This window comes from Tachyglossus aculeatus, chromosome X2 (genome assembly GCF_015852505.1).
Source record: "Tachyglossus aculeatus isolate mTacAcu1 chromosome X2, mTacAcu1.pri, whole genome shotgun sequence".
Classification (NCBI taxonomy): domain Eukaryota; kingdom Metazoa; phylum Chordata; class Mammalia; order Monotremata; family Tachyglossidae; genus Tachyglossus; species Tachyglossus aculeatus.
The window spans coordinates 15,540,559-15,551,158 of NC_052100.1; the positions used below are offsets into that span (position 1 = coordinate 15,540,559).

At 45.9% G+C, this 10,600-nt stretch overlaps 1 non-coding gene across 1 annotated transcript; it reads right to left on the bottom strand.

The window, feature by feature from the left end:
* Positions 1-2,180: 2,180 nt before the first annotated feature.
* Positions 2,181-2,318, bottom strand: LOC119949744. The gene has a single exon (XR_005457282.1). It is a non-coding gene; the product is annotated as a small nucleolar RNA SNORA7 (small nucleolar RNA).
* Between the last annotated feature and the right edge of the window lie 8,282 nt (positions 2,319-10,600).

A 10,600-nucleotide genomic window follows, 5' to 3' on the forward strand; every position in this document is an offset into this window, starting at 1 on the left:
CTTTTGAAGGAACAACAGCTACAGACAAAGCCATGAATAATGATTAAACCTCCCATAATTCAGTGCACATCTGCCAAGATCTACAAGATAAAAAAAAAATATGGCTTAGATATCAGTCTGGGCTTCTCCTCAAAGAAGGGAACCCTGAGAAAATCTACCATCATCATAATCATCACTGTCATCATCTTGTTCCTTCATTCAATCATATTTATTGAGCACTGACTGTGTGCAGAGCACTGTAATAAGTGCCTGAGAAAGCACAATACAGCAATAAAGAGAGACAATCCTTGCCCACAATGAGCTCACAGTCTAGAAGGGGGGAACAGACATCAATACAAATAAACAGACATCAATATAAATAAAATTACAGATATGTACATAAGTGCTGTGGTGTGGGGAGGGGAGGAAGAGCAAAGGGAGCAAGCCAGGGTGACACAGAAGGGAGTGGAAGTTAAGGAAAAGTGAGGCTTAGTCTGGGAAGGCCTCTTGGAGGAGATAGGCCTTCAGTAAGGCTTTGAAGGGAGGGAGAGTAATTGTCTGAGAGATTTGAAGAGGGAGGGCATTCCAGGCCAGATGTAGGATGGTAGACTGTTTTAGACTGTGAGCCCACTGTTGGGTAGGGACTGTCTCTATATGATGCCAACTTGTACTTCCCAAGCGCTTAGTACAGTGCTCTGCACACAGTAAGTGCTCAATAAATATGATTGATTGATTGATGTGGGCCAGGGATCAGAGCCGGGACAGGTGAGATCGAGGCACAGTGAGAAGGTTAGCACCAGAGGAGAAAAGTGTGCGGGCTGGGTTGTAGAAGGAGAGAAGCAAGGTGAGGTAGGAAGGGGCGAGGTGATATAGGGCTTTAAAGCCAAAGGTGAGAAGTTTTTGTTTGATACAGCAGTGGATAGGCAACCACTGGAGATTTTTGAGGAGTGGGAGGTGGGGTGGTGACACGTCCTGAACGTTTCTGTAGAAAGATCATCTGGGCAGCGGAGTGAAGTATGGACTGGAGTGGGGAGAGCCAGAAGGTTGGTAGGTCAAGCAAGGAGGGTGATGCAGTAATCTGGGTGGGATAGGATGAGTGATTGTACTAATGTGGTAGCAGTATGGATGGAGAAGAAAGGGTGGATTTTAGCGATGTTATGAAGGTGAGACCAACAGGATTTGGTGACAAATTAGATATATGGATTGAATGAGAGAACGGAGTCAAGGATAACGCCAAGGTTATGAGCTTGTGAGATATTGGTGCTGTCTACAGTGTCTACAAATTCTATAGAATGCAGAGTTTGGGTGGGAAGATAAGCTCTGTTTTGGACATGCTAAGTTTGAGGTGATGGAAGGACATCTACATAGAGATGTCTTGAAGACTGGAGAGGGTGCGAGCCTGGAGAGAGGGAGAGAGGGAGAGAGATCAAGGGAGGAGATGTAGATTTGGGTATCATCCGCGTATAGATGGTAGTTGAAGCCGTGGGAGCAATTGAGTTCTCCAAGGGAGTGGATGTAGATGGAGAATAGAAGGGGAACCAGAACTGAACCTTGTGGGACCCCCAAGTTAGGAGGTGGGAGGGGGAGGAGGAGCCCATGAAGGAGACTGAGAATGAACAGCCAGAGAGATAAGAGGAGAACCAGGAGAGGACAGAGGCAGTGAAGCCAAGGTTGGGTAATGTACTCAGGAGAAGGGGAGGGTCCACAGTGTCAAAGGCGGCTGAGAGGTCGAGGAGGATTAAGATGGAGTAGGAGCCATTGGATTTGGCAAGAAGGAGATCATTGGTGACCTTTGAGAGGGTGGTTAAAGTGGAGTGAAGGGGACAGAAGCCAGATTTGAGGGGGTCCAGGAGAGAATTGGCGGAGAGGAATTTGAGACAGTGGGTGTAGACGACTTGCTCAAGGAGTACAGAGAGGAAAGATAGGAGGGAGATGGGGTGGTAACTGGAGAGAGATGTGGGTTCAAGGGAGGGTTGTCTTGTCTTATGCTGTCAAGTCATCTCCAGCCCATAGCGACTCCATGGACACATCTCTCCCAGAATGCCCCACCTCCATCTACAATCATTCTGGTAGTGTAACCATAGTGTTTTCTTGGTAAAAATGTGGAAGTGGTTTACCATTACCTCCTTCCACGCAGTAAACCTGAGTCTCCCCCCTCGAATTTCTCCCAAGCTGCTGCTGCCCAGCACAGGTGAGTTTTGATTTGTAGCAGATTGCATTCCACTCGCTAGCCACTGCTCAAGCTAGGAATGGAATGGGTATGCCTCTGCTTGGCTCTCCCTCCCATAGACAAAACTGGTAGAGTACTGGAAACTCACCAGGTGTGACTCTGAGAGGGAACTGTTATCATCCCTGGTGTAAAGTCTGAAAGCTGTGGGAGCAGATGAGTTCATTGAGGAAGTACGTGTAGATTGAAAATAGAAGGGGAACTAAAGTTAAGCCTTGAGGGAATCCTAAGTCAGAGGTCAAAGAAGATTGAGAAGGAACGGTCCAAAAAGTAAGAGGAGAATCAGGAAAGGACTTTGTCCAAAAAAAAAGGTTAAATAGTGTTTCCAAGGAGAAAGGGGTCGTTCACAGTGTCAAAGACAGTGGAGTGGTTGAGGAGGATTTGGATGAAATAGTCTGTTAGATTTGGTGAGAAAGGATCATTGGTGACCTTGGATAAAGTGGTCTTGGTGGAATGAAGGAGGGTGAAAGCCAGATTGCAGAGGGTAAAAGAGATATTTGGAGAAGAGGAAGTGAGGCAGTGGGTGGATAAAACGTGTTCAAGGAGTTTGGAGAGGACTGGTAGGAGGGAAATGAGGCTCTCTCTTGATTATGTTGCCAACTTGTACTTCCCTAGTGCTTAGTACAGTGCTCTGCACACAGTAAGTGCTCAATAAATACAATTGAATGAATGAATGGTGCAGTGGAGTCAAGGGAAATTTTTTTTGGATAAGGAAAATGTGGGCATGTTTGAAAGCAGAGGGGAAGGAGCCATCTGAGAGTGAGTGATTGAAGATGGTAGTAAGGGAGGGAAGGAGAGTAGGAGCAAGTGTCTCTATAAGGCATGAAAGGATGGGGTTGGAGGTGCAGGTAGAGGGTGTGGATTTTGAAAGCAGAGGAAAGACTGAGAGAATACCAAAGTGGCATGGTTAGCAAGAAGCAGCCCAACACCTCTCAATTTTCCAGTAAGTCAGGTGGAGTGGGAAGTGAGGCCCCCCTGGCCCCGCTTTAAGAGAGCAGCAGGAGAGGCAGTGTTGTCTGAAGTGAGCCAGAACTTGGTGATGACAAGGAGAAGCCACTGTCACTCCTTGCATGGGGATGGGTTCGAGGATTGGCACGGAGAGAGCTAGAGACCAGGGTCAAAAAGGCTGAGCCATGAAAGATTTATTGTATGTGGTGAACTGAACTTCCCTTTTGGGAGAAATACATTCATTTGAGTTATTCACACGCAGCGAATTGAACTTCCCCCTCGGAAGGACTACACTTATAATAATAATAATAATGGAATTTATTAAGCACTTATTACATGCTAAGCACTGTTCTAAGCACTGGGGAGGATACAAGGTGATCAGGTTGCCCCACGTGGGGCTCACAGTCTTAATCCCCATTTTACAGATGAGAGAAGTGAGGCACAGAGAAGTTAAGTGACTTGCCCAAAGTCACACAGCTCACAAGTGGTGGAGCTGGGATTCGAACCCATGACCTCTGACTCCCAAGTCCGGGTTCTTTCCACTGAGCCACGCTGCTTCTCTATGTGTGTGTATGTATACACATATATATATATATACACATACATATATAACCTAATATATATATATATATATTACTTATCTATATTATATATATGTTTATATATATATATACACACTCATATACACACATATATATGTAACGTGTGCATATATATATGTAACTTATGTGTTACTTGCACATGGCGAAGCACCTAGGCTCCGACCATGAACGCTTCCCTCTTGGGAGGAATCCACTTATGTGTTACATACACGTGGAGAAGTGCCTAGCATCCAGATCCATGAGTGCTCAATGGGACACTCACCTGTCCCAGGGCTTCTCACTTGGTGCAGACAGACCCGGCATCCCACGCTCCGGGTAGAGGTGACAGACATTCAGCTTCTGCGAGTCTTGATCCACTGCCCAGAATATTAGGAGCAGCAGGTATTTATCAGCTGTCCTTCTGGGCTGTTTGGGCTTCTGGTTTCTGCCTGTCCAATCTCCGTCCCACCCCTTCCTCCATTCCTTATTTGATTAGCATGGGGGTGAGGGACACCTTCTGTATTCCTGGCCTGGTATTTCTGTCTATTTCAGTTGCAGTGTCCTGCCCATGCTCCCGAGTTCTGCTTTGCTAGCTCAGGCAGTCACGGGATTGTATTCATTCATTCAATTGTATTTATTGAGCACTTACTGTGTGCAGAGCACTGTACTAAGCGCTTGGGAAGTACAAGTTGGCAGCATATAGAGACGGTCCCTACCCAACAGTGGACTCAGTCTAGAAGGGGGAGACAGAGAACAAAACAAAACATATTAACAAAATAAAATAAATAGAATATGTACAAGTAAAATAAATAGAGTAATAAATACGTAAAAACATATACATAGGTGCTGTGGGGAAGGGAAGGAGGTAAGGTGGGGGGGATGTAGAGGGGGAGGAGGGGGGAGAGGAAGGAGGGGGCTCAGTCTGGGAAGGCCTCCTGGAGGAGGTGAGCTCTCAGTAGGGCCTTGAAGGGAGGAAGAGAGCTAGCTTGGCGGATGTGCGGAGGGAGGGCATTCCAGGCCATTGGGTTGACGTGGGCCGGGGGTCGACGGTGGGACAGGCGAGAATGAAGCACGGTGAGGAGATTAGCGGCAGAGGAGTGGAGGGTGCGGGCTGGGCTTGTCAAATGATTTTGACAGTCTAGAGTCTTCTAGACTGTGAGCCCACTTTTGGGTAGGGACCGTCTCTATATGTTGCCAACTTGTACTTCCCAAGCGCTCAGTAAGCGCTCAATAAATAGGATTGATTGATATACAGACGGTCCCTACCCAACAGGGGGCTCACAGTCTAGAAGGTGGAGACAGACAGCAAAACAAAACATATTAACAAAATAAAATAAATAGAATAGAGTAATAAATACGTACAAACATCTATACAGGTGATACATCTATACAGGTTGATGGAGGCAGTGGTTCCGGATGGCCACCAAGTCGCCGGGCGACTAAAGAATTAGTTAGGCAGCATGTGACTACCGAAAGTTTTAATAAAGTTTTATTGGTAAGGCCGAAGACCGAATAGGGGGTAACGCACCCGGCGGGCTCATTTCCTTAAGGGAAAAGGCCCCAAAGACCGAATAGGGGGTAACGCACCCGGCGGGCTCATTTCCTTAAGGGAAAAGGCCCCAAAGACCGAATAGGGGGTAACGCACCTGGAGGGCTCATTTCCTTAAGAGAAAAGGAAAAGGTATTGACCTTGAGTTGGTGAGTACCCCAGTTCCCCTTGGAACAGCCATCCCCCTCTTTTTTTACAGGTTAAGGCTGAAGGAGAGTTTGCCTACGACGGAACAAGGGTTCCACAGACTGCATTTAGATGAGGTTACTGGGCAGGGGAAAGGACAGCATGAGCAGTGGGGATGGATTGGATAGGAGTGACCTGATGGGGTGCAATGCTGAGCAGTTTGGGGTGGAAGTGGGAGAGTAGGACAGGGACAGGGTGAGCACAGAGTGCTTGGGTGGGAGTTTCATGGTGTAGTCCTAGGACCTCAAGCACCCCAACTACTAGACTTTAGTCTGGAGTGGTCCGGGGTCCACAAGATCCAGTTCCAGGTTGGCAGAGACCACATCTACCAGTCCCTGGTCTGGAGTCAGCACTGCTTCCAGTTCCTGGTCTGGAGTGACCATGGCATCCACATGGAGTAGTGGATAGAGCACAGGCCTGGGAGTCAGAAGGTCATGAGTTCTGATCCCAAGCGCTTAGTACAGTGCTCTGCACACAGGAAGCACTCAAGAAATACGATTGAATGAATGAATTTATTTTACTTGTACATATTTATTCTATTTATTTTATTTTGTTAATATGCTCCGTTTTGTTGTCTGTCTCTCTATGTGGCCAACTTGTACTTCCCAAGCGCTTAGGACAGTGATCTGCACACAGGAAGTGCTCAATAAATATGATTGAATGAATGAATTTATTTATTTTACTTGTACATATTTATTCTATTTATTTTATTTCGTTAATATGTTCCGTTTTGTTGTCTGTCTCTCTATGTGGCCAACTTGTACTTCCCAAGCTCTTAGGACAGTGCTCTGCACACAGGAAGCGCTCAATAAATACGATTGAATGAATGAATTTATTTATTTTACTTGTACATATTTATTCTAATTATTTTATTTCGTTAATATGTTCTGTTTTGTTGTCTGTCTCTCTATGTGGCCAACTTGTACTTCCCAAGCGCTTAGGAAAGCACTCTGCACACAGGAAGCGCTCAATAAATACGATTGAATGAATGAATTTATTTATTTTACTTATACATATTTAGCCTATTTAATTTCGTTAATATGTTCCGTTTTGTTGTCTATGTGGCCAACTTGTACTTCCCAAGCGCTTAGCGCAGTGCTCTGCACACAGTAAGTGCTCAATAAATAAGATTTAATGAATGAGTTTATTTATTTTACTTGTACATATTTATTCTATTTATTTTATTTCGTTAATATGTTCTGTTTTGTTGTCTGTCTCCCCTTTCTAGACTGTGAGCCCGCTGTTGGGTAGGGACCGTCTCTATATGTTGCCGACTTGGACTTCCCAAGCGCTTAGTACAGTGCTCTGCACAAAGTAAGCGCTCAATAAATACGATTGAATGAATGAATGAATGAATCCTGGCTCTGCACCATATCTTCTGTGTGAACTTGGGCAAGTCACTTTACTTCTCTGTGCCTCAGGTACCTCGTCTGTAAAATGGGGATTGAGACTGTGAGCCCCATGTGGGACAGAGACTGTGCCCAACCTAACTTGTATCTACCTAAATGCCTAGTACAGTGCCTCGCACATAGTAAGCACTAAACAAATAACATATGTAATAATAATAATGGCATTTTAAGTGCTTACTATGTGCCAAGCACTGGTCTAAGTGCTGGGGTAGGTATAAGGTAATCAGGTTGTCCCACGTGGGGTTCACAGTCTTAATCCCCATTTTACAGATGAGGTAACTGAGGCACAGAGAAATTAAGTGATTTGCCCAAGGTCACACAGCTGTCGAGTGGCGGAGCCAGGATTAGAACCCACGACCTCTGACTCCCAAGCCCGTGCTCTATTATTACCATTACTAAGTGGGTGCAGCTTCCAAACCTTCTACAGGTTGTGAAGATATGCTCTTGGTGGCAGTGTTGGGGGAGAAAATTCTAGGTAAGATTTCAGGCCTGGGTTCCTCTGAATGAGGAATGAGCAGGTTAAAAGTTTCCAGGCCCTGGAAATGGTAGCTATTGCTATAAGCAAAGATACGCTTTTCTTGTGTGTGTGTGTGTGTGTGTGTGTGTGTGTAGAAGGGAAACATTCATTTTTTCAACCTCTACCCATGCCCATGGACAAAGATACCTTTCAGCCACGCCACCTCTGAAAATGGAGAATAATCAATCAGCTGACTTCTTACTTGAAAATTATGCTATAACTGGTGAATTACTAGTTCTCTGTGTGTGTGTGTGTGTGTGTGTGTGTGTGTGTGTGTGTGTTCATGTGTGTGCTTATCTGAGATTAACCAGATGGGTTGGGAGCCACACTGCTATCGATCAATAAATATATAAAATTGATTGATTGATTGAACACTGTGTGCAGAGCATTGAACTAAGGGCTCGGGAGATGAGTTGGTGGAGGGGGAGACAGACATTAATATAAATAAATAATTTATGGATATATGCAATAAGGGCTTTGGGACAGAGGGTAGGGTGAAAAAAGGGTGTAAATCCATGTACAAAGGCCATCAGAAGGGAGTGGGAGAAGAGAAAAGGAGGGCCTAGTCAAGGACGACCTCTTGGAGGAGATGTGATTTTTATAAGTCTTTGAAGTTGGGGAGGGTGATCATCTGTCAGTTATGAAGAACGGTACAGGGAGTTCCGGCCAGAGACAGGACATGGGCGAGGGGTTGGCGGTGGCATAAACGAGACTGAGGTACAGTGCTTAAGTAGGCATTAGAGGAGTGAAGTGTGCAGGCTGGGTTGTAGGAGGAAATCAGGGAGGTAAAGGAGGAAGGGGAAAGGAGATTGAGTGCTTTAAAGGAGTTTCTGTTTGATGCAGAACTGGGTAGGCAACCACTGGAGGTTCCTGAGCAGTGGAGAAACATGAACAAAGCAGTTTCATTGAAAAATGAGCTGAGCAGCAGAGTGAAGTATGGATTAGAGTGGGGAGATGGGAGGCAGCAAGGCCAGCAAGAGGGCTGATGCAGTAATCAGGGCAGGGAAGGATAAGTACTTGGATTAACACGGTAGCAGTTTGAAGGGAGAGGAAAGGGCAGCGTTGTTATAAAAGTTGACCTGACAGGATTTAGTGACAGATTGAATAAGTGGGTAAAATGAAAGAGATGAGTCAAGGATAATGTTAAAGTTATGGGATTGTGAAAAAGGGAGGATGGTGGTGCTGTCTACAGTGATGGGAAAGTCAGGGGGAGGACAGGGCTTGAGTGGGAAGATGAGGAATTCTGTTTTGGACATGTTAAGTTTGAGGTGTTGGTGGGACATCCAACTAGAGATGCCCTGAAGGCCGGAGGAAATACAAAACTGCAGAGAGGGAGAAAGATTAGGGCTGGAGATGTAGTTTTGGGATTCATCTACATAGAGATGGAGATTGAAGCCAAGAGATCCAATGTAGATGAAGAACTGAGCCTTGAGGGACTCCCAGTTAGGGGTTGGGAGGCCAAAAGGAAACAGGCAGTAGAGACTGAGAAGGAGCAGCCAGAGAGACAGGAGGAGAATCTATCTCTTAGACTAGAACCCCCTTTAGCTAGTAAGCTCCTTGTGGACAGGGATCATCTATAATTACTCCTTTGTATTGCACTCTCTCAAGCACTTAGTACAGTGATCTGATAAATACCATTGATTGATTGACTGATTAATTGAGAGTATCAGTGATTCTAAGGTTAAATAATGTTTCCAGAAGGGGGTGGTCTACAGTGTCCAAGGCAGATGAGCGGTCGAGGAGGATTAGGATGGAGTAGAGGCCATTGGAGTTGGTAAGACGGAGGTCATTGGTCAGTGGAGAGGGTGGAGGCCAGATTGCAAGCGGTCAATGGGAACATTGGAGGAGAGGAAGTGAAGGCAGCAGGTGTAAACAGCTCACTCGAGGAGTTGGGAAAAGAATGGCTGGAGGGAGATGGGGCAATAACTGGAGGGCACAGTGGGGTCAAGGGAGGGTTTTTTCGGACAGGGGATACATGGACATGATTAAAAGCAGTGGGGAAGGAACCGTTGGAAAGTGAATGGTTGAAGATGTCAGTAGGGAAGGGAAGAAGGGAGAGAGCAAACCTTTTAATAAGGTGTGGCAGGATGAGGTTGGAGGCATTGTTGGAGTGGATAGATTTGAAGAGGAGGTGGGAGGTTTTTTTAAGATTCTGTTGGGAAGGATGATAGAATCAAAGAGGGCAGGAGGAGGTAGGACTGGAGAAGAGCAGGGGAGATTTTAGAGAGACCACACCAAATGGTTTCAATTTTATCAGTGACGTAGGTGGCAAGGTCATTAAGGGAAAGATATGGGAGAGGCAGGGGGACAGAGTTTGAAAGGGAGTTAAAAATCTACAACAACTGGCGGGGGAAATGGGCATGGTAATAAGGAAAGAAATGCATTGCTGCTGGGGGAAGGAGAGGGCAGTGTAAAAGTAGATGAGGATGAGTTTAGGATAGACAAGGTCAGCCTGGTGTCTGAATTTCCTCCAGCAGCACTGTGCAGATTGTGCACAGGAGCGGAGGAAGCATGCTGTGGAGGTAGTTACATGACGTTTTTCCAGACATTGTTCTACACTATGCTAATGAAACTTGATCCTTAGAGATGATTCTCTTAAGCAGTGAACTATGGACCTGCCCCACCAAATCTCTGCAAAGTTTAAATTACAAGGCTGCTGGAGTTTCTGAGCAGGGGGGTGGTACCGGGGAAGAGGGAGGTGGGAATTTGAGCTGAAAGTCATGTGATGCAATGCAGACCATCAAAGGTCCCAGGCCAGGTAAGATCTCTGCCCTTCACAGCAATTATGTTGACAGTATGAGCAGGGCAACGTGGAGGCTGGCATTTGTGAGATGGGCCGGGACCCTGGAGGAAGAATTTTATTCTGGAGGGAAGGTGGAGGTGAAAGAATGGGGAGTGGGGGCGGGCCGGCAGAGAAGAGAATTTACAAATAATTAAATTATGCTCTCCTCATATTTTCAAGTATTTGGGAATTAATAGGAAGCTGTCACCCATTGGGTGGGGACGGGTTGGAGGACTGACGCAGTGAGAGTGAGAGACTGAAGTGAGAAAGGCTAAGCCTTGCACGATTTATCCTGTGTGGAGAATTGAACTTTTCAGGAGGAATACACTTATTTAGTTACCAGCACATGGTGAAGCACCTAGCTCCCACCCCATGAACACTTCCCCCTCTGAAGGAATACACACTTCTGTGGCCAGCATGGT